The sequence below is a fragment of the Planococcus citri genome, chromosome 1 (assembly GCF_950023065.1).
Source record: "Planococcus citri chromosome 1, ihPlaCitr1.1, whole genome shotgun sequence".
In the NCBI taxonomy this organism is placed as follows: Eukaryota; Metazoa; Arthropoda; class Insecta; order Hemiptera; family Pseudococcidae; genus Planococcus; species Planococcus citri.
The window spans coordinates 15,852,545-15,876,056 of NC_088677.1; the positions used below are offsets into that span (position 1 = coordinate 15,852,545).

At 35.0% G+C, this 23,512-nt stretch overlaps 1 protein-coding gene across 2 annotated transcripts in view; it reads left to right on the forward strand.

Annotated features, from left to right (window-relative positions):
- Window positions 1-23,512, forward strand: part of Rpb8 (DNA-directed RNA polymerases I, II, and III subunit Rpb8) — a 177,917-nt gene that overhangs the window by 31,785 nt on the left and 122,620 nt on the right. The window lies entirely within an intron of this gene.

Genomic DNA, 23,512 nt, shown 5'->3' on the forward strand with positions numbered 1-23,512 from the left:
ACTTTCGTTGAAAAAAAAAAAATACACAAAGTATTCTTCAGCAAGCCCCGCCTTGGGAAATTTTCTTGTGGAAATCGGTTCGTTCGCGCGCATCGCACCGTACGTAAGCCTTTTTTTCTCTTTATTCTTTATGCTTTGGCAAAAAGCTCGAAAAACGAGACACGAAAAAGCGAGCGAATGAAAATACTTGAATAATTTAAAAACGTTTCACGCTTCGTAAAATTTTCAACATCCGCCGATACTTTGTATTACTTTTTTAAGGAGGAGCCTTAGCTTATTGGCTTTGAAGTGGCGAATTTTAGTTAAAAATTCAAAGAGTATAGAATAAGTAATTTTATTTTCAATTTAGGGGTTCGGTTTTTTGGTTGAATTTTCGTCAGAGATGTACAACACAAACGATTGGCGGAGTGTAAGGAGGTTTATTGATTTGTAACGAAAGTGACAGTATATGTATTGTGGGCAAGGGGAAAGGAGGATATTGAAGGAAATTTGTCGGATTATTTCGAAATCCCATCAAGGACGAATTCGAGTAGAAAATATTGAGATGTGTTCTAATCAATAACATTGTGCGAAAGATAGGATCAAATATCATTCAAGTCGCGCGCAAAATAAATTCTAGAAGAAGTTTCATTTGAAAATTTGAAAAATTAGTGAAAACTGCTCACAGGGGTGTGGAAGAGGGGCAGAAAAAGAATAATTTTGTTTTAATAAAACAAGTCGAATCGGTATTCGTATGATTATGTTTGTGTTAGTTGTATTTGTATGATAGCGAAGCAGTGCAGGAAATTATCGATGGGAAATATTACGTCTTTGCGCCAGGCTGTAGTTCGAACAGTTAGCTTAAATTTCGACCGTGACCTATTTTAGGAGGAGAATTTTCATCGGCCGAAAACTAAATTCGCTCCTCCCTTCGAAGAAAAACGAGCTAGAAGATGAGTTAATAAAATGATCTGAAGGAACTTCAAGGTCTCCGTCAATTTTCGAAAGAAGATCATGACTATACTTCGTCAACACGATCAACTTTTAATTTTTCTTCATGAGTATTCAATTTTTTGTTAAAAAAATGGCTCATTTTGGAAATTGAGCGAGCAATAGTTCGATATCATAGTAAGAAAGAAAAACGTTTTATTGTCTCAAAAAGCTGGGGAAAGTCAGAGAATTTTCTAGTTCCGCCCCCCCCCCCCCCGCCCGCCCATTGGATCATGCTAGTGTAAGTTGGAGTTTCAATTTTTCATTTGGTGTAAAAAAATTTGACGAATGTTTTGTTTTCGAGTTTTTAAAATTTGTACAAAATTGTGTATGAATATTTTAAAATTGGAAAAACAGGGTGCCTACCAGGTAGTGAATGAAAGTAGTGAAAAAGTAGTGGTTTTCAGCAATTTTGCTTGAAAGGTAGTGAAAAATGAAAAAAAACGGAAAACACGATTTTCCACGCTGGAAAAATTTTGTAGAAAATAGCTCATTTGTTGACTTTTTTGGAACTTGAATTACATATTTTTGTAAGCTTTTGCCCATACCTACACCACTTATTATTCAAATTCAAGAAATGTTCAAAGTTTCAATCAGAAAAATGCTCCCTTACCTCCATAAAAAAAAAACTTTTTCGTACTTCTTGAAACATGAATTTTTGAAAGCTTTCTTGGCCTCGCTTCTTTCGGGCTCGTTTGCTTTTTTTTCAAGTTTGGATTTTTTTAAAAAAAATAATCATTCAAGTCTTGAAATTTTGAAGCAAAAATAATGAAATTCTTCATTTATCACCCAAGAAAACAACGTTTTTATATCCCTTTAAAGACGAATTTTCGATAACTTTTTCGAGAAATTGGTATATTTTTTCCAAATGTTGTTCAAATTTTTCATTATTTATTTTTTTTAAATTTGTATTTTGAAAAACGTTCTTTATTTGCCCAATTTTAAGTTACAGTAACAAGAACCTTGAAGGTGAAAATAAAATCAAAAATTTGAAATGACCAAATTGTATTCTCAACATCCGCTTGCTTGAAAAAATCTTGAGATGTTTGAAGACATTGCAATGTAAAATTTTGCCTCATCCACCCCCCTCCCCCTCTTGAAAAATCCCAAGTGTGTCCTACCAAAGTCCTGCTTTTTTTGAAATTTTGTTAGACTATGACACCCTGAAAAATCACTGGTAAAAAAAATCCTTCATCTTTCATATTTGAAAGAATTTTACTATCGAAATAGTTGTTTTGTTAATTCTTCGAGTTCGCTAATTTAGTAGATATTTTTAACATGTAGGTACACATGAAAAATTGTAACAACTTGAATAATTTTAGCAGTAGCTATATAAAATCATTGAATAATTCAATGTAAAAAATCACAAAGTCAAACCCCCAAAAAAATGAGATAAAAAATCGTTCTGGTGGGGGGAGGGAGGGACTTGAAAAATATTTTGGAAGGCAGCGATTTTTTTTTGAAAGGTAGTGATTTTTGGCCAAAAAATTCCGATAAACACCCTGAAAAATTGATCTGGAAAAGTCGCAGACAAATCATTTCTCTGAAAATAATTTTTTTTTTGATTTTTGTTTCTAGAATAAATTTTTGGTTTTCAGCTTTTGTTTTCATTTTCATTTAATTTTTTTTGTGGCTTTCAGTACATTTTTTTAGACTCTCTGGTTTTTATTTTAGTTTTTGTTTTTAGATTTTGGTTGTGTTTTTTTCGTGGTTTTCATTTTTTGGTTGTGTTTTTGTTCTTCAGTTTTGCATTATTTGGGTTTTAGTTTTTTTGAGGGTAATACTCTTGTTTTTTTGTGTGTTCAGATTTTGGTTCGTTACCCTATACCTACTTATTTTATTTTTACGTTTTGACTTTTGAGTTTTTGTTTTCAAGTTTTCTGCCTTCAACTTTGATCAGGTGGTGAGAAGGAGGGGGGGTTGATGTTTTTGGGTATTGTTCTTGATTTTTACTATTGGTTTTCTGGTTTGATTTTTGCTTGTTTGTTTTCCTTTTGTTTTCAGCTTTAATTTAGTTTTTATTTTATTTTCTGTTATTTGGTGTTTTTTCTTAGTGTATAGATTTTGTTACCAGGTTTTTAGTTTTTGGTCGAGTTTTTTTTGGGTGGAGGATGTTTGAGTGTTGTTTTTTTTGTTGTTGTTGTTGATAGGTATCAATTTACGTAAGTATGAGGTAGTCTGGATTCGTGTACAACAGACGAAGTGCTTTGGTAGGGAAAGAAATGGAACTGTGACGTCAGTGATTCTGATTTCTTATCACTTTCTGTTGCATTTCAAATTTCGCATCTAAAATTATTCGAATTTCATTACTAATCAATTTCTCGAAGGAGTTTGATGCTTTTTTATTTCAATTTTATTGGAATACGTATACTTTGTTTTAATTTTTCTCATTTCACTGACAGCTTCTGTAATTACGATTTATAGTATTACAGACGTTCCCTGCAGTGAGAAATCAAAACAGTCATGCTATGTTCTAGAAGTTTACTTTGTTTCCTAGAATACAAATGACTGTGATAATGATAAATAATACATTAAATTAAGTAACTTGAATTTGTGTTATTCCAGTTGATGATAAACTGCTTTAAATCACTGACAGCTTCTGTAATCACGATTCATAGTGTTACAGACGTTCCCTGCAGTGAAAAAGCAAAAAACAGTTGTGCTATGTTTTAGAGGTTTACTTTAATCCCTGAAGTACAAATAACTGTGACATTTTAATAGATTGAATATGTAGATAGATATATATATTATAATTCAGTTGAGAATTTTTCTCCAATAGACTACATATTCTATCTTGAATTTTCTAATCAATTATCAAAATTCACTGACAGCTTCTGTAATCACGATTCATAGTGTTACAGACGTTCCCTGCAGTGAAAAATCAAAACAGTTGTGCTATGTTTTAGAGATTTACTTTGATCCCTGAAGTACGAATAACTGTGACATTGTAATAGATTGAATAATATGTATTAATTTACTTATTTGAGAATTTTTCTCCAATTCCAATGTAGGCTATTCTATGTATCTTGAATTTTCTAATCAACTATCTAAATTCACTGACAGCTTCTGTAAATATGTTTCATAATATTACAGACGTTCCCTGCAGTGGCAAAGCAAAACAGTTGTGCTATATGTTTTTGAGATTTACTTTTTGATCCCTGAAGTACGAATAACTGTGACATTTTAATAGATTGAATAATACGTATGTATTACTTCAGTTGAGAATTTTTCTCCAATTCCCATGTAGGCTATTCTATGTATCTTGAATTTTCTAATCAACTACCCAAATTCACTGACAGCTTCTGTAAATATGCTTCATAATATTACAGACGTTCCCTGCAGTGGAAAAGCAAAACAGTTGTGCTATATGTTTTGGAGATTTACTTTTTGATCCAGGAAGTACGAATAACTGTGACATTTTAATATGTAGATTGAATAATGCGTATCAATTTAGTTGAGAATTTTTCTCCAATTCCAATAGGCTATTTCACTTGAATTTTCTAATCAATTATCAAAATTCACTGACAGCTTCTGTAATCACGATTCATAGTGTTACAGACGTTCCCTGCAGTGAAAAATCAAAACAGTTGTGCTATGTTTTAGAGATTTACTTTGATCCCTGAAGTACGAATAACTGTGACATTTTAATAGATTGAATAATATCAGAGTTGGCGCGATTCCTCGGTTCGTCAGAATCGGATTCCTGAATTACGATTCTCATACTTGGGAGAATCGCGATTCTCCAGTCTCGATTCTTTCTCAAAGCGAATCCGGTTCTGAATCCGATTCTTTAGCGGTTCTCGATTCCCTCCGATTCCGATTCCCAAATACTATTTTTTTCCAACTTCAGGACTTCACAAATGAATCTGAAATGAAATGAGTAATTTCCTCAACTTGGTATATGCTCATTTTGCATGTTCTATTCTTTAGTTTGTTGCTGTGAGCAGGGAATCACAGGGAATCGAGAAGGCGCAATTCTCCATTAAAGAGGATCCGATTCTTACATTGCACGATTCCTTCACTCTATAGTATCACTGATTCGCAATATTTTCACACAACAGCCGACCTTTAAAAAAATGTCATCAGTCCCGAATTACAAAATGCAAATGCATGACTTAAAAGGCATTAAAAATAGTACATTTTACTGTTTTAACACGTGAAAAACATCTGCAAGGAATCGCAGGGAATCGAGGAGGTGCGATTCTCTATAAAAGGGAATCGGATTCCTGCATTTTCCGATTCTTTTGACTTGGGGAACCGCGATTCGAATCCGATTCGAATCGTGAGAATCGGATTCTTTCTCGATTCTTTCACGTGATTCGAATCGCGCCAACTCTGAATAATATGTTTCAATTTACTTAGTTGAGAATTTTTCTCCAATTCCAATAGGCTATTCTATCTTGAATTTTCTAATCAACTGTCTAAATTCACTGACAGCTTCTGTAAATATGCTTCATAATATTACAGACGTTCCCTGCAGTGGAAAAGCAAAACAGTTGTGCTATGTTTTAGAGATTTACATACTTTGATCCCTAAAGTACGAATAACTGTGACATTTTAATAGATTGAATAATATGTAAATGTATTAATTTAGTTGAGAATTTTTCTCCAATAGGCTATTCTACATATCTTGAATTTTCTAATCAACTATCCAAATTCACTGACAGCTTCTGTAAATATGCTTCATAATATTACAGACGTTCCCTGCAGTGGAAAAGCAAAACAGTTGTTCTATATTTTTGAGATTTACTTTTTGATCCCTGAAGTACGAATTACTGTGATATTTTAGTAGATTGAAAACATATCAAGTGATTGAATTGAAACTTTTCAACGAGTATTTAAGTTGAATTTTGTAATTACTCAACTATCCAAATTCACTCGGCTTCAAATGAAAAGACCAAGACCACCATCGTAAGGGAAATAAAATTTGATTCTGACCTCGGAACGACAATATGTATCAAAAAACTAGGGAATAAAATTGTGATGTAAATTATGTAATTTTTGTTATTTTGTTTTCATGATTCGGTCGTCTTATTTTTGTTTTTTTTTTTTCAGTTTTTGGTTTTTTGGTTCAAGTTTTTTTAGCATTTTTTTTTTTCAAATTCATGGTTCTTTTTTTAGCGTTTAACATTTTTTGGGCGGGGGGGGGGGGGTGTTACTTTTTATTTAGTTTGAGTTTTTGTTTTTTAGATGACGAAATAAAGATCACTGTTCTCATGCCTTGAAGATGGTACGTGTTGTACCGAAACGGCCGTCGCAGTTCTCATAATAAATATAGTGTTTTTATAGTAAAAGTGATCTTTATTTCGTCATTATGCAAAACACTAAAAGTGATAACCTCCTTAACACATTTGTTTTTTAGATGTTCAGTGAGTTTTTGTTCCTGTTTTTTTTTCTTTTTTTTCCGCATAAGGTATTAGGTTTTTTAATTTTCAGCTTTATTCTTTAAGTTGATTTTTCATGTTTTTTACTATTTTTCTTTTTCTTTTTTTTTCTTTTCTTTTTAGTTTTTAGTTTTTAGCAGTTTAGTTCGCTCCAGTTCTAAAAGTGAAAATGCAGAACAAATTTTTTGAAGTGTTTATTTTCTGTTTTTGTTCTCATTTTCAGGATTTTTGTTTTTCAGTTTTGGTTTTCTTGGTTTTCAAATTTCGATTCATTTGTTTTGGTTGTTCTAGGATTTTTTTGGTTCTCATTTTCAGGATTTTTGGTTTTCAGTTTTGGTTTTGGTTTGGTTTACTTAGTCTTCATTTTGTGTTGGTTTTGAAATTTCGATTCACTTTTTTTTTTGTAGTTGTAGTTTTTTTTTTGTAGTTCTAGGATTTTTTTTTTGTTCTCATTTTCAGGATTTTTGGTTTTTGTTTTCTTGGTTTTCAAATTTCGATTCATTCGTTTGTAATTGTAGTTTTTTTGGTTGTTATTGAAGCGTTTTTGGTTTCAATTCAGCAAGAATATGAAAATACAAATGATTTTTTTGTACCTATCTGATTTTGGTTTTAAGCCTTCAGTTTTCGTTCTGTTTTGTTGGACTAGAGAGGGAAGGGAAGTGTTTGGTTCTGTTTCCAATTTTTTTTTTTTTTTTTCATAATTTTTCGCTAATATTGAAGATTTTTGTCCTCAATTGACATCTGGCACTTGGTAAAGTTCGTTCTGAAAGAATTTTCCAAGAAATCAATGAATTCCGAGGTTGTAGTTCGTAAATGTACCGAACTTCGTGATCATAACGTTCGAGTACATAAATATCGCGATAATCGGAGAAGAGCAGAGTGTTTAGTCATTACTCGGTGTTGTACGTAGATTCGCAGAAACGAAATACGGAGCAAAAAAGTCGATATGTATGTGATAACGATTTGAGAAAATAGAACGTGGGCGAAGAGGAACGGTGGCATGAAGACGGCGGATGAAGAGAATTGGCAAATTGGTGCCTCGTCTTGCCCCCGCCTGTTCAATTTGTATCAGGCATTAATCCTTCAACTTGTACGTTTTTTTTTTTTTTCTAAAGCGAGATGAACGTGTAGTCGAACACATAACGCATAAGACAAATGCTGACTGGCGAGAGGAGGACGGAGGAGTCGAGAGAGAATCATACCACTTTGTATTATGACGACTGAAAAAAAAAACGAAAATAATGATAATAATGTGTATGTAATATGTATGTACGCGACGATTCGTACTCGTATAGTATACGTTCATGTACGTGAATCGTATGTACGAAGAGTGTAATATGGTTGCTGCCGTTCGTCCTAGTTGCGTTTTTAAATACAAGGTTGCCAGCAGCATCGTTTTATTTGTTTGGTATGTCGTTTTGATAATAACGTTTACTATTCGCGAACATAATTTTCGGGTACCACGTGATTAAAAAAAAAAAAACAGATCGGCGAGGTTTTTTTTCACTTCTTTTCGCAGTCGTAATGAACCAGACCGACGAAGAGGGGAGTTCAGAATTCACTTTCAAATTATTCGAAGGACTAGGAAACGAACGCAGTGTTGACGTAGGTTTAGTACGAATTACTCGTCGGACTGATGATGTGATGTGTTTTTATGTATGTACATTTTACAACTTATGAATGTAGTATTTGGTTTAGTGATGTAGATATGGTCGATTATTTATTGCTAATGAAACCAACGGAAATTGGCAGCGAATATTAGATAAAAATGAGTAGTGGAATTTTCCCTCATCTTTGAGAGTAGTAAAATGATCGTACTGTTGGGAAATGTAGGCGAGAATTCGTAAAAGAAAATTTTTCAGAGAATCGGAAATGAAAATGCGGAAATTTTCTTGGCATTTTTTGGTGGAAAAGCTGGAGTAGCTGAGGGAAATTCGTGGTACAGGGATGGGAAAATGAGATGGTGAGTTGTAAGTTGAGGAGATCTGAACTAGGAATGGAATTTGGTTGTTCTTCTACATAGATTATAATACTTACGTATCTGTCTCGAGTAAAAAAAAATATAATAATTCTGATGGTCTTGCAACTATTCGATTATCATCCTCCATACTTCTTTTGAAAACTGACCAACATTACTTGATTTTTGGTTCGATTGCAGAAGAAAGAAGAAACAAATGATGATAGAATTATAGCCCCGAGATCAGCGACTTTGTAGTATTTGACTCGACCTTGAAATTTATTGTTTGTTAGTTTCCTATTTTGGATATACGAGCGCATAATATTTAAATTTTTTTCTCATTCCAACACAAAGAGAGAATACAAAAGCGTGAATTACAGAGTAATCCTCAAAACTGGTTGCGGGGAGATTCCCTCTCTTGGTGGGTTCGTCTTGTTCATTTTCATGCCCGAGTCAAAAAGTGACCTCATCCTTAAACATGATAAATGATGAAGTGTTTCGTTGCTGTTCACGATTTTGGCTCATTTTTGGTCACGATTTGTCATCAGGTCATCACTTTAGTTGTGTCGGCGTGTTCGGATAATTTCAGCTTATTCGATGTGTCGTTCAATAACCTGTTCGATTAACTCTGATGTAGCAACTTGAGTCTCAAAATTCCACGATTTGTGCAGTTCTAGGTGGTAATTTTTAGTAGTTGTATGCCCTCTCTTGGTCAACAGCTCGTCGTTTAATTTAAATGTCTCAAGTCAGATCGTGGAAGTGTTGGAAATTGAAAAAAATTCTGCAATGGGTCGAAAGTTCTGTAGGTTTTGTTGAAAATGCAACTTTTTGCCATGTTGATATAATTTTTGGTTGTGTTTGTTTTTTTATTGACGAAAAATTCAAATTCGGAAAACATTTTCGAGTACAACTTGATAATTTTGTGCTTAAAATTTCTGATCGTGATGAAGTTTTCTGATTATTTGAAGCATTCTCGATTCTTGTGAGTGACAGGAGGAGGGAGTAGCAAGAATCAGAAGAAATAAAACAGTATTAAGGCCAGATTTCGAGTACGAATAGAAATTGATGAAATCGGAAATTTTTTTGGAAATGAGTTGGGAGAAAAGTGATGAAATTTGAGACACTATGCTCGTACTTGTCTGAAAATAAAATATTCCCATCCCAAATATTGAGAGCTTTTTTTTTTTGGAGGGAAGATTTGATAAATAACTCATAAATTTTAAAGATACATTTTTGAGGGGAAGGGCAAGGAATTGTAATATTTTCAATTTCTAAACCATTTCTAGCTAACAAGGGAACCTTTTAAATTCATATTCTCCGATTTGAACAAAACCGAGCTGGAATTCAAGGCTCGTAGGTACTCGATTACTTTTTGAGTAACCAAGTCAGTTAGTTTTTTTTTTTTTTTTTTTTTCAATTTCAAATATTCAATTTTTCTGAACCTTGGTCACATTTCTACTTACTGCATGAAAAAAAAACATGCTTCTCCAACATGGTCACTAAGCCATACCTTTGGCAAAAATTGTCGAAGTCTCGTTTTCCAACAAAAATATCAAAAAGTCTGCGCTTTCGTCAAAATTGCCAAAAATATCCAAAAATTCCCAAAAAGCTGCGAAAAAGTTTCATATTTTCAGCAAATTGCCAAAACGTACAATGTCTTGCTTTTTGCCAAAAAATTGATAACAATTTTCGCTTTTTTTCAAATTGTTGAAACCTCTCGCTTTTTTGCCAAAAATTGCTGAATATTGTCGTTTATTTTGCAAGAAATTCCAAAAAGTCTCAATTTTTTCCAGTATGCTTTAAAGTCTTGCTTTTTTGGTCTAAAAGTGTCATAAAATGTTCATATTTCTGTCAAAAATTCTCGCTTCAATTTCATTACCAAAATGTTGCGAAATAGGCTTACTTTTCTGAAAAAAAATTTTAAAAAGGGTCACTTTTTTCCAGTAATTGCCAAAAAGCCTGTTTTTCACATTTTTTGAATGAAATAATATTTTTTTATGGCTTTTTTGTGATTTTTTTTAACATTGAAATTTTTGATTTTTTGGTTAACTTACTAAATTTACTTTTTGTTGAGGGTGGGGGGATCAAGTAGGTACGAGCCCTGGTTCCTGGTAGATCGAAATAGCGTGTGATTTAAAATTCCCATAACCAAAATTTTAGGTGTTGAAAGTTCATTTTTGGGTTTTTGACAAATTTTCGATGATTTAGATAATAGAGTTGAAAAATGTGTTTTAGGGGTGATTTTCAAATCTTTTCATGAAAATGTAATTTTTTTTTGACGAAGCGATCAAATATGAATAATTCCCTCAATTTAAGTCTCGTAAGGTTTATTTGGTGAAATTGTGATTTTTTACCACATTTAGGTCCAATTTTGATTTTCAAAAATTCACCATAAGTCAAAAAATGCACTTTAGCTCTTGAAATTCCAGGGTGTCTAACAGGTACTGCAGGTACTGCAAGTACTGTAAAAGTACTGCATTGAAATCCTCGGTACTGCAAGTACTGCAAAGTACTGCATTTTGCCTGAAAAGTACTGTATTTTTTCTCAGAATCATTGATTTAAAATTTTTTAAAAACCTCAAAATGAATTAATTGGTGAAAATGAAAAAAAAAAAATGTTCATTTTGTACCTCAAAAGATGGCAACACTTGTTAAATTAATACTTGTAAAAATTTTCCAACCAGTTCAAAAATATTTTTTTCTGGTGGGGGGGGGGGGTCAGTGTAAGCTAGATAAAAAAAATAAAGTAATGCAAAAGGTACTGTAAAAGTACTACATTTCTTCGGAGTAATTTTGTTAGACACCCTGAATTCTGGCTGAAGGTACATTATTTATTTTAAAATGTTTTGCTCGCGTCTGGTAACCTTTTTGAACTTTGTTGATTACTGAATTTACTTTTTCTTATTTTGGGCGGGGGAAAAGGAGGGGGAATTGTGAGTACAAGTCTTGGTTCCTGGGAGATCGAAATAGCGTGAGTTCTAAAAACCTCCCATAACCAAAATTTCAGGTGTTGAAAATTCATTTTTGGATTTTTGACGAATTTTCGATGATTTAGATAATAGATTTGAAAAAATCTGTTTTAGGGTCGATTTTTAAACTTTTTTATGAAAATGTATTTTTTTTTTGACGAAGCGATCAAACATGAATAATTCCTTCTATTCAACTCTCACAGGGTTTATTTGGTAAAATTTTGATTTTTTACCTCATTTGGTAGAGCGGGCAAATAGCGATTTTAAAAAGGAAAAAATTGGCACATCAATTTTTTCTTCGGGAATGTGTTCGGATGGACCCTCTGAACCACCAAAAAAAAGCCGACTCTCCTACCCCTGGAGGAAAATTTTTTAGGGGGCTGAAACCGGTTCCGATTCACGTTTTTTGCGTTTTACTCCGTAAATATTGGGTTTTTGAGAAAAACTACCATGACGAAAAATGTTCCCCTTTAAATTCTCGACAATTTGATGCTACTCTCGATACCCATTGCTCAAGGGGGGTGTCCAAAAAAAGGGGTGGAAAGAGTAGTTGTTTCAAAAAAGGTCAGTCCAATAAATTAATCAAAATTACCACTTAAAATCATTAGTTTTGGCTCAAATTTTTTTTACAAAGTCTACTCACCCAACTACTAATCAAACTATCATTGGTTTGTCTTCAACCCTCCTCGGGGGTTCGTGAGGGTTGCTTGATTTTTCAAGTAACACACTACTGAATCATATATTTGAAAAACAAATCTGGACGTGCGATATATCGAATAGTATGTTTTTGAGGTCGCTGAATACGAATATGAACTCATTTTTTGCATACAACCCCTCAAAGCCCCTCTGTGCCCCAAAATGGGGGTCAAAATTTTGAAAAATCGTGAAAAGTCGAGTGATATATCGAATGGTACGTTTTCGAGGTCGCCGAGTGCGAATATGAACTTATTTTTTGGGTCCCACCCCCCTATGTCCCTCTGTGCCCCAAAATGAGGGTGAAAATTTTGAAAAATCGTGAAAAGTCGAGTGATAAATCGAATTGCATGTTTTAAAAGTCGCTTAGCACGAATATGGCCTTATTTTTTGGACCCAACCCCGCACAGCTCCCAACTGCCCCAAAAAAAGGCCAAAATTTTGAAAAAATGTGGAAAGTCAAGTGACATATTGAATGGTATGTTTTCGAAATCGCTGAGTACGAATATGAACCTATTTTTTGCCTACAGCCCCTCAAAGCCCCTCTGTGCCTCAAAATGAGGATCAAAATTTTGATAACTCGTGAAAAGTCGACTGATATATCGAATGGTATGTTTTTTTTAAAAAAACACGAACTACGAACTACTAAATTTCGATGTTTTCTTCCATAAAAAAAAAATGATTTCATTTTGTTTTCGATTGGTAGCCAATACAGTAGACTCCCGATTATCCGACCTAATCGGGGGTGTAAGGTTGGTCGGATATCAAAAAAGTCGGATAATCCAAAATTGATGTTTTAAGCGTAAAAATGAAGTGCATAAGCTTGAGACGACAAGCTTTCATTCAGAAAATCAAGTTTTGGCACAAAACAGGAACAAAGAATCGAAAAAATAACTAATAAACAAAAATAACGTACTTTTGTACATAAAAGACAATGAAATACTGACTGAAATTATAATTTTTTGAGATAAGTTGGATCGATTTCAAGGAAAATAACACCGTTAGAATACAAAATGCTGAATCCTGGATTATTATTTACACTCCAAAATCAAAAATTAGATGTTTTTTGGATTATCCGACCTTGGTGGGTCGGATAATGCGAAAAGTAAGTCGGATAAATTCGTACCGGATAACCTGAAAGTCGGATAATTGGGAGTCTACTGTAAAAAATGAAATCGAAAACTTTACAGGAAAACAATCGAAATGAAAACACTGAGATAGACAAGAAGATTGACATCTTACCTACTAAAGACATTGAGGATAATTTTGTGGCGTTAGTAGGACGTTTGAATGGTAAAATGAGTGAAATAATAAAAATGAGTCTGTAGTCGTATTCAGCGATCTTGAAAACATACTATTCGACGTATTACACGTTTTTTGGTGACTTTTCGAACTTTTATCCTATTTAGGGGGCGTAAGCGGATTTTGAGGGATCGTAAGTAGAGCAGGAAAAAAGTGCATATTCCAGTTCAGTGTCTCGAAAACATACAAATCGATATATCACTCGACTATTCACGATTTTTCAAAATTTTGACCCTCATTTTGAGGCACAGAGGGGCTTTGAGGGGCTGTAGGCAAAAAATAGGTTCATATTCGTACTCAGCGATTTCGAAAACATACCATTCAATATGTCACTTGACTTTCCACATTTTTTCAAAATTTTGGCCTTTTTTTGGGGCAGTTGGGAGCTGTGCGGGGTTGGGTCCAAAAAATAAGGCCATATTCGTGCTAAGCGACTTTTAAAACATGCAATTCGATTTATCACTCGACTTTTCACGATTTTTCAAAATTTTCACCCTCATTTTGGGGCACAGAGGGACATAGGGGGGTGGGACCCAAAAAATAAGTTCATATTCGCACTCGGCGACCTCGAAAACGTACCATTCGATATATCACTCGACTTTTCACGATTTTTCAAAATTTTGACCCCCATTTTGGGGCACAGAGGGGCTTTGAGGGGTTGTATGCAAAAAATGAGTTCATATTCGTATTCAGCGACCTCAAAAACATACTATTCGATATATCGCACGTCCAGATTTGTTTTTCAAATATATGATTCAGTAGTGTGTTACTTGAAAAATCAAGCAACCCTCACGAACCCCCGAGGAGGGTTGAAGACAAACCAATGATAGTTTGATTAGTAGTTGGGTGAGTAGACTTTGTAAAAAAAATTTGAGCCAAAACTAATGATTTTAAGTGGTAATTTTGATTAATTTATTGGACTGACCTTTTTTGAAACAACTACTCTTTCCACCCCTTTTTTTGGACACCCCCCTTGAGCAATGGGTATCGAGAGTAGCATCAAATTGTCGAGAATTTAAAGGGGAACATTTTTCGTCATGGTAGTTTTTCTCAAAAACCCAATATTTACGGAGTAAAACGCAAAAAACGTGAATCGGAACCGGTTTCAGCCCCCTAAAAAATTTTCCTCCAGGGGTAGGAGAGTCGGCTTTTTTTTGGTGGTTCAGAGGGTCCATCCGAACACATTCCCGAAGAAAAAATTGATGTGCCAATTTTTTCCTTTTTGCCGCTGCTTTTTTACGTTATTTTCCCGCTCTATGGGTCCAAATTTGATTTTCAAAAATTCACCATAAGTCGAAAAATGCACTTTAGATTTTGAAATTTGGCTGTACGAGTAGGTCGTCAAATTTGTGATCATCAAGTTGAGCTGCTTTTTTCACCTTGTACCGTAGATTTTGTTTGCCTTCCTTTCGAATCCTGCGACGACCTCGAGTTTCTACCCTTTCAAGCAGGCTGAAGGAAAAAAATTTGATTTACGAGTCCTTCCTTTGCTCGATGGCCTAGGAAACCCTCCTCCCCTCCAGCCACCGCTCTCTGAATAAAATTTGTTACGAATTTGTCAGCTTATTTTTCGCCCTACCACACCGTTTCGTAATGAGATTGGAGAGGGGGAGAGAGGGCGAGGAATGGCGAATGAATAGCGTAGTAACCATGAAGGTAAAATGGAAAGGGAAAGTATAAAATGGGAATTTTTCTTCGCTGGCTCTGCCTATGCCTTTTTGTGTGTGTGTTTATTGTATGTAGCATTTGAACTACGTAGAAGAAACGAGCGAAGGGAGGAAAAAACTGTGGAAATTTTCGCAGACTTGCACACTCGAACACTACAACTTGTGCATACAAAATACTCGTAAGCATTATGGCAGAACTCGGGCGTCGTAAGATGCATGGTTGGGGCGGGGAGGGGGTGAGCAAGAGGTGAAGAAAGGCACAGACTGAGTCCTCCTCATGGATGGATGAAGAAGGTGTTGGTGGTAGTTATGCTGGCATTCTGGTAGCATACTAGCTGGCTGCTGAGGCTTGGCTGTGCCTTCCTAATGGCTGCCCTGGTATCGTTTGTATATTATGTATGTAAAAATGTGACTACGGCTTGGCTGGTTGGCGAGGCTAGGATATATTAGGGAGACGAGCGCGGAAAAATTCCGCGTAATAACGACGATCGGTTGGTAACACTGTTTTGTATACTTGGAAGACCTTGAGTTCGGTATCTGTCGGGGCCGGTGCGCGGGTTTTCTGATTTGTGGCGGCGGCGGCGCGTCCAATCGGTCGCGCGTTGTTTTGTTGTTTCGAATTAACGTGCTCGGCGAATTGATCGCGGTTAACGCGCGCGCCCTCAAGTTCGACTTGGACGTCGTCTACCGCACGTACACACACACCGTGTCCCCGAGCCAATGTTAAATATCGTCGTATCCTAGTCTCGCTCCCAAATTTCGTATCCGTACCGTACGACCCTTCTTCGAGTAACCACCACGATGGCCCCCTGCCCTCTCGATCCACGCGATGGAGCGCAGACTTACGATCAATTTGAGGAAGCCGACTGCTAAAAGATGAGGATCCCTTATTCGCGAGATGCTGACAAGGTGAAGTGAAGAAGCCGGCGAATACCGAATTGACTCGTCAACAATATGGATTGGTATGTTTGTTTGCAATTTATACACCTATACGTATACGTGTCTGCCTGAGAAAAAAATTTGAGCAGATTCGTTATACAAATACATAAATGTACCTATCGAGACGTAATTCGATTGCTCTCGATGGCGGATTTTTCGTCGTAATTTACTCATTTCGCGAGTGATAATTGCAGAAATAATCGACCATCGATTACATCTAGGTCAAGTTCGTATCTCGGATAAGATAAGCGTTGATAAGATGGCCCCCCTCTTTCCCCTTCGTCATCATCTTTGTCGTTTACCGGCTCGAGGAAAACGTCGCAATTCTAGTAATTTTTTTCCAACTACTCTTAACCTACGTGTAGTATTTCTCGTTTAATGATGGTAGTGATTTTTTTACTTCAAAATGTGTTAAGAGTCGATTATTCATATTATAATTTATACGAGATAAAGCTCGAAAGTAAAGGTTAGGGCAGAAATTCAACGTAGAGGTATTAACACGATGATGACCGAAGCTCTGTCGTAAGAGATAGGCAAGATAGCGACGAAGAGGGGCCAGAGAGAGGGTGGTATCACGCATCCATTCGAGTTGATAGCGCGAAATTTCGTAATCACGACGCAATAATTAGATATGTAGGTGATACTCGAGATAAAAAAAAAATGAAAAAATACATTAGCTCGATATTATACCTACTGATACAATGTTTTTTTTTTTTTTGGTACATATTTTGGCTGTACGAGAGGTCGCTGCGTATACGTATACGTTATGATTTTTCGATATACTCGTAGCTTCACTAGTAAAGGAAAAAAAATTGGGCTACGTGGATGTATTTGCGACGACTACGACGACGACGACGCCACCGCCATATGAAATGTGCTTACGTCACAGAATACGCGAGCATATGTTTGAAAGAACGAACGAAAGAAAGAGAAAAAAATGTGTATAAAACGAGTAACTACGATATAAGCGAACGAAAAAAATAAACGTATATTTAGGCAGGCAGGGCGGTATCGACGACGGAAAATTTTCAAACCTGATTCTCGGAAACACTTCTGACTTCTCTGGGCTGCGATAAATTTAAAGTAAGGTATACAGAAAAATAACGAGCTCGAAATTGAATGCGATTGTTGGCGAGTTATTCTCACCTTCCTATACTTGAATTTGTTGATTTGATTTTTCAATTTATACAGGTCTCTATGGTGTAGTGTGGTGTTTTTTTTGTCGCTGTTATCTCTAGTATTGTAAATTTATCGGTGCAGGAAACGTTTCGCGTCTCGTTATCGATATTATATGGTGGCGAAAAAGCCGGAAAAATCGCTGAACAGGGTTCCTGGTGAGAGGAGGGGTACAAAAAAGACTCTGAAGTAGGTCAAAATTGAATACTCGAATGGTTCTGCGAGAAGAGTGGAAGGGGTTCAGAGATAGGCTCGGGTTTTTGAATTTTTTATGGGGTTGGAATAGTTGAATTTTTATTTTGAAAGAAAGTGACTCGATGATTTTGAAAATTTGAGTTGTAAAAAGATGAAAAGTTGATGGGAAAAATTCGAAATTTTGATAAATTCAAAGTGTCGGAGAGTAATTTTGAGTGTGCAGCTGTCGAGTTGGTACATAAAATTGAAAAAATCTCGAACGTTGATATCAAAATATGAATAATGGGAGGGAGAGGAGGGGAGAGTAAATGTGAATGAACAGTGTGGCATGAAAAATCTGGAGAGGATTTTGTAAATCATGATTTTTTTGGGGGGGGGGGGGTTAGATTTTGTTGACTTGCTTTTGACAAATAGTTGCTTCAAATTTCAAACTGTGGCCTAATGGTGGCAATATTGCGAGTGTTTGAAGGGAAGAAATGGCCATTTTAATTCCTTAAGTGCTTCAAATTTCAAATCATGGTCTGACGGTGGCAATATTGCGAGTGTTTGAAGGGAATAAATGGCAATTTTCATTCCTTAGACGCCTGAATTTTTTTTCAGCGGTTAAAATGTATGTATGTAAAGTGAACAATTTGAACGCCCATATCACTTTTCAAGTTTGTTTATCTTTTTGTGTACCTACAATACAGTGTTGCTAACTTGAATATAAATTATCTTTAACCTTGAAAAAATGGTGTTATGTTTTTTTTTTTTTTTTACTGGTTGAGGTGTTCAGTATGCTTCGCCTCGCCCCGCCCCCTATTTTGGTTGTTTATATTAATTGTTTGAATCATCGATTAGAAATTACGTTTAGGTTGGTGGAAGAAATCGAGAGTCGGGAAGCGAGTCGAAAAGAAGGAATTTGTCAGAAGACTTGATCGTGCATTTTTGATTTTTGAGGGAAAAAAACTTGGAAACATGCAATTTTTTGTTGCCCCCCCCCCTCAATGTATTTTAGAAAGCTCGTTTTCTGTTGGTGTGTATTCCCCTCCTCACATTCTTCTTGAAATAGGAATCGAAGTGTTGATTTTTTGCTTCATTCCTTACTTTTATATCTCAGCTCAAAAAAATTGTCGAGTGAACTTTTTGAACTGACATATTCCGATTTGAATGAAACCAAACTGGATCGATGTAATATCAAATACCGAGCCAAAGTTCATTTTTGGAAATTTTTTTGAAAATTTGAAAAATTCAAAAATTGCTATCATGACATTTTTTCCATCTGTTCGCAAATTTTTCTTCAAAATAGTTTGGAAAAAAAATAAACTTGAGCTCTTGTAAGGACCTGCCAGGTTCAAAAACCACTCGTGATTTTCCATTTTTTAAAATTTGATTTGAAAAAATCACCCTAAATGGCAGATTTTTTGAATTTTTTAAATTCTCAAAAATCCAAAAATGAATTTGAAATTTTAGTTATGAAAGTTTCAGAACCTTTTTGTTTTGATTTTTAGCTTGGTTTCATTGAATCAAAGTGTGTCAATTCGAGAAATCCCCTCTCAAGTTGGATTAGGGAAGGAAAATTCTGAATACTTGAAATTTTAATTGCACTTTTTTATGGAATTTTTTGGAAAAAAAAACATTCTATTAATTCTTTTGAAATATGAATTTGCTCTCTTCTCTTCATTTGGAGGAAGGAAAAAAATACTTACATAGAAACATTAATTTTTTAATAGATTTTTGTATGGTTTCAAGTCACGTCACGTAATTGAGCTAATTTCGATTCGGAAATACACCTCGTCGAAGTGATTCTTTTTTTAGATATAAATTCAAGTATACCTGAAAATATTGCTCGTATTTTCCTTCTTGTTGAAGTTCATTGGCCTTCCTTCTAAAAATGAGTTACCTATATTGTAGTTTTGTAACGCTTCCTTATTATATTTTGGAAAACATTTTGTGGTTTTTGCCTGTCAACTTTTGGTCGTTAATAAATTGAAATTTTCTGCGAATTTTTTGAAAATTTGATGCTGTAAAAATCTGCTCCTCTAATACTTGATGTGTTTGATTCTTTAGCATTATATTATTGTCTTGTGGCTGTTCTAAATCTAATATGAGATTTTGATGAAGAAAAAAAAACTGGTTGTAGCTTTCGAAGAGGTCAAGTGTTTGAAAATTTGAAAAATTCAAATTTAGAAAAAGTATTTGTGGAATGTTTATCTCAAGAGGCCACTTTCAGCAATGATGAGCGTAGGTTGGAGAGTAATTCGAGGAAAGTCGTTTGTTCAAGCTGTCTTAGAAATTATTCAAGTCAGCCAAAAGACATGCATATTCAATATGTGGGTTACTTGAGTCATTCAGGAGTCTCATTTTTTGACCTAAAATCGAGAATTTTTCCCAAGTTGTTTCCTGGTGGATGATGAGTGCTAAAAAAATCTGAGAATTTTGAGCAATAAATCGTGATTTCAGTCCACTTCAGTGATATACTTAACATTATTTTTTTGCAAACTATTTTTGTAATTTTTTTGACAGTCATATAAATTGAAAGAAGTAAGTGAGCTGGATCGTGGAAATTTGATTTCCCAATTTGTTGGGCATATTGATGAGGGCTGTTTGGGTCGTTTTTTGGACTTTGAAAATTACTAGTGAGATTAAATAAAGTTTCGATTTGGTTTGATTACCTATAATGGTGTGAGAAAGTTGAAAATGTCGACCAAGGAGGAGTAAAAATTGATGATGAATGATTCGTGGGACGTCTTGAAATTTAGTTTGAAAAATCATTGCGTCCTTCAACAGGTTGTATCAATGGTGACCACCAACCACCCTAAGCAACCTCTAAAATGGAAAAATCTGAAAATCATCGCATCCTGCCTGCTCTTCAAAGTACATATAAAACGACTTTCATTTTTTACTCGTAATTTTCTCTTTAGATATACCGGTCGAACGACGACGGCGCAAACTTTAATGGAGCTTTTATCCCTCGTAATATTTTTCGAGTGTGTGTACTGTGTAGGATACATATCTAACGTAATATACACACGTACTAGAATGGCGAAGTAGCGAGGAATGGAGCGAGAGAGCAGCAGACGAGGGAAATGAGAGGAAAAGCTCGCTTTATAAAAATACATAGGTAGGCGGCATCAGCAGTATAAGCGTTACTGTTGAAAAAGGCGTGGTTATCGCAGCGAAACTTGCAAAGATACGAAGGTATCTGCGGAAGAGCAAGAGGGACGATTAGATACCGCCTGCAAAGCTCGGATTTGCCCCTGCGAAAATACATGTATCTATATTACGTTCGCTTCGACCTTGAAAAAGCTTCCTACTCGACGATTCTGATGGTGTATTGATTTGTTTGGTGGTGTTTTTTTCCTCCTTCTGGACGGGCTGAGGCAGAGGCAGCGACGGCGGCAGCAGCAGCGGCCCCCATAGAAAGTGAAAATGACTGAGGGCGATTTTTCGCTCTCTTGTATTCGTCGTCGTCCTATATATTATTTTCTGCCTGTAGAGTGTAGATGCGGAGATGGTTTTTTTTTTCGTATTCGTGGCTGATTCAGGTCTATCTATCGTAGCATTTTTTTTTCTTCTTTTTAATACCTGCGTAGGTATACTGGATGGATAATTTTTTACGATATTTGATATGGTTTCAGTGCTCGTGTATCAGGTTAGAGGGGATTACGAGGTACATATAAAATTGAAAAATACACGATGACGGTCGACGTAGGGAGAGAAAATCGCGGCGAGATTGATTTTATCCGTCGGCGTCGCCGGCGCTGCCGAAGCTGAACGTGATTTTGAAATGGAGACGAGTTTCAAACATGTATTTTGTTTCTCTCCCTCTCGGCGGCGTGTTGATGATGAATTAGTATTCGATGGAGTTTTCAATTTCATCGAGTCGAGTTTCATTTCGAATGGAAAATTTTTAAACGAAAGGATTTAGCGACGTGAGCTGAATTATGAAAAATTATTAAAGAAAGGTACCTTTATTATTGGAACTGAAAAGAGTCAGAAGGGTGTAATTGTTTTTCACGCAACTGGTTCTGTTGTAGTGTTGTCGATGAAAGTTTTTATGATTTTTTTTAGAACTGGTTATTTTCAAGTTGAGTTTAATTGAAAATGCTCATTTCGATAGAAACAGTTTCTTCTGTGGTGTTTGGGCGGGGGGGGGGGGTCTCAATGGTAGGTTTTTCTCTTTCATTTAGACATCTCTTTGCTTATTGTTGATTACCATTTGAACCGGACTTGTATCGGAAGTTTTCTAGGCCAATGTTTTATTGAGCTCCTTTCAACCCCTTTGGGATGTCACGTGAATTGAAAAAACAATGTGGGTTTTGAAGTGAATTGAGAGGGAAACCTACTTTTGAATAGGAGACTGCCTCTTATTCTGTGCATGCAGTGCATGGGACTAACAGGAGACTTCAAAGTTGATCATGATCATAATTGGAAAAATTCAGTTTTTTGATAGATTAAGGCAGTGTTACCCTCTCCCTTCTCAGAAAAGAATATGGTTCGAGTTTTTATACCACCCTTAGTCCTCTACCAAGGTTTTTGTGATGATAGATCTAAAAAATTTCGTTTTTTTTTCTCTATTTAGTGAGTGTTTGAAGAAATTTTGGCAAGAAAAATGAATACCTATTTGTACCTCCTGAGCTCAGATCTAGTCGTGGCTTCATCTAAATGAAATTTTTAATGGCAGAAAAGTGCGCTATAAAAGAAACCCAAATTGCACCAGGTGAAGAGGGGGGTGGGGAGAGGGTCGACTGACGTACCTACTCAACTTCCTATCCAGATGGTCAGAAAAAGTTTGCTTTTTGCCAGTGGACTCTTCTTTTCAAAAAAGTCAGAAAAAAGTTCTTCTTTTTCCGATTTTCAAATAATTGTGCCATTTAATCAAAATCAGGTGAAAAATGAAAACCCTATTTTTCAGGATTTTTAATTTTTTCAAAGTCAAAATAATTACCTAAACATAATAGCAAAAAATCAAATAATTGATTATTTCCATTGTTTGATGTATTTTCTTGATATTTTTTTTTGTTTCTTGAAGGTTTTTTTTTGGCAATTTTGTCAAATTGGGTTCGGGGGGGGGGAGGAGGAGGATTGAAAATTCTCTTCCAAAAGGTCCTTCTTTTTAGTTTTTAGATCTTGTTAGACACCCTGAGCACTCTGTACTGCTTGAAAGTTGAAATTTTTTACCTGAACACACAGTTTTCTACGCAATTCAACTTCCTTAACAATTTTCATAAAAATCAGACATCTTTTTCGAACCAATTAAATTTTTATTTGAACAGATCAATAATTTTGTCAGTTGAACCCTAAAGTGAAATTTGTGAAGAAAAATTTCTAGAAATTTATTCAGAAAAATTGGTGTGGCATTTGAAAAAAATGTTCAAAAATTGTAACATATTTTTGGTCTGAAAGATTTTTTATTTGATGCTACCTTTTCTTTGATGGACTTGAATTTTTGAAACTTCTGACAAAGGGAAGTAAAAATGTCAAAATTTTGCTAATGAATTCAAAATTTATGAAAACGTTTGAAAATCTGTACTCCAATGCAAAAAGGATGGAAGTCCAATGACCTGGCATAAGGAAAGGAGGTTAGTGTGTTTAATGCAGTTTGATACAGGGATTTTAAACTTTTCAGTTCAAAATTTAAAATTCCTGTTTCTCAAAACTGCACTGAACACACTAACCTCCTTTCCTTATACCAGGTCATTGGACTTCCATCCTTTTTGCATTGGAGTACAGAAATATAGTCACGAATGCTCCTGCAAAAGTAAAGTTACATTACACGATAGAAAAAAGATTGAAAACTGTGTTAAATTTTTTTTTACAATTTTAAGCTAAATTTTTGGTCAAATTTTGACATTTTCAAATAATTTCGCCGAAAGTTTGAGAAAATTATGGAAAATTTTGAAATTACTTGCTTGACAATTTTTTCTTATCTGATTTGTTTTCTTTCGACGAGATGAAACAAATGGGGAATTGCATTTTGAGTGAGGAATCGGTCCTTTTCTATGGGGACAAAATGTGTCTGTTTGAATAATATTTTGGAAAACAGAAGATCGACGCCTTTGCAAGAGGTATTCCATTGAATTGTTGTTCCTTCAAACATTGTTATGGTATATCTCTGAGGAAAACAATGAATTAGCAGTTTTTGCTCTTTTTTTTTGAATTTTAGATTTAATTTAATTTTAGTTTGGTTTTTGTATTCTGCCGATAACTAATTGATTATTTATTTTTTTTTTTTGTTTTAGGTGAGTATCCTATTTTCGTGCTTTCTGATCATATGAA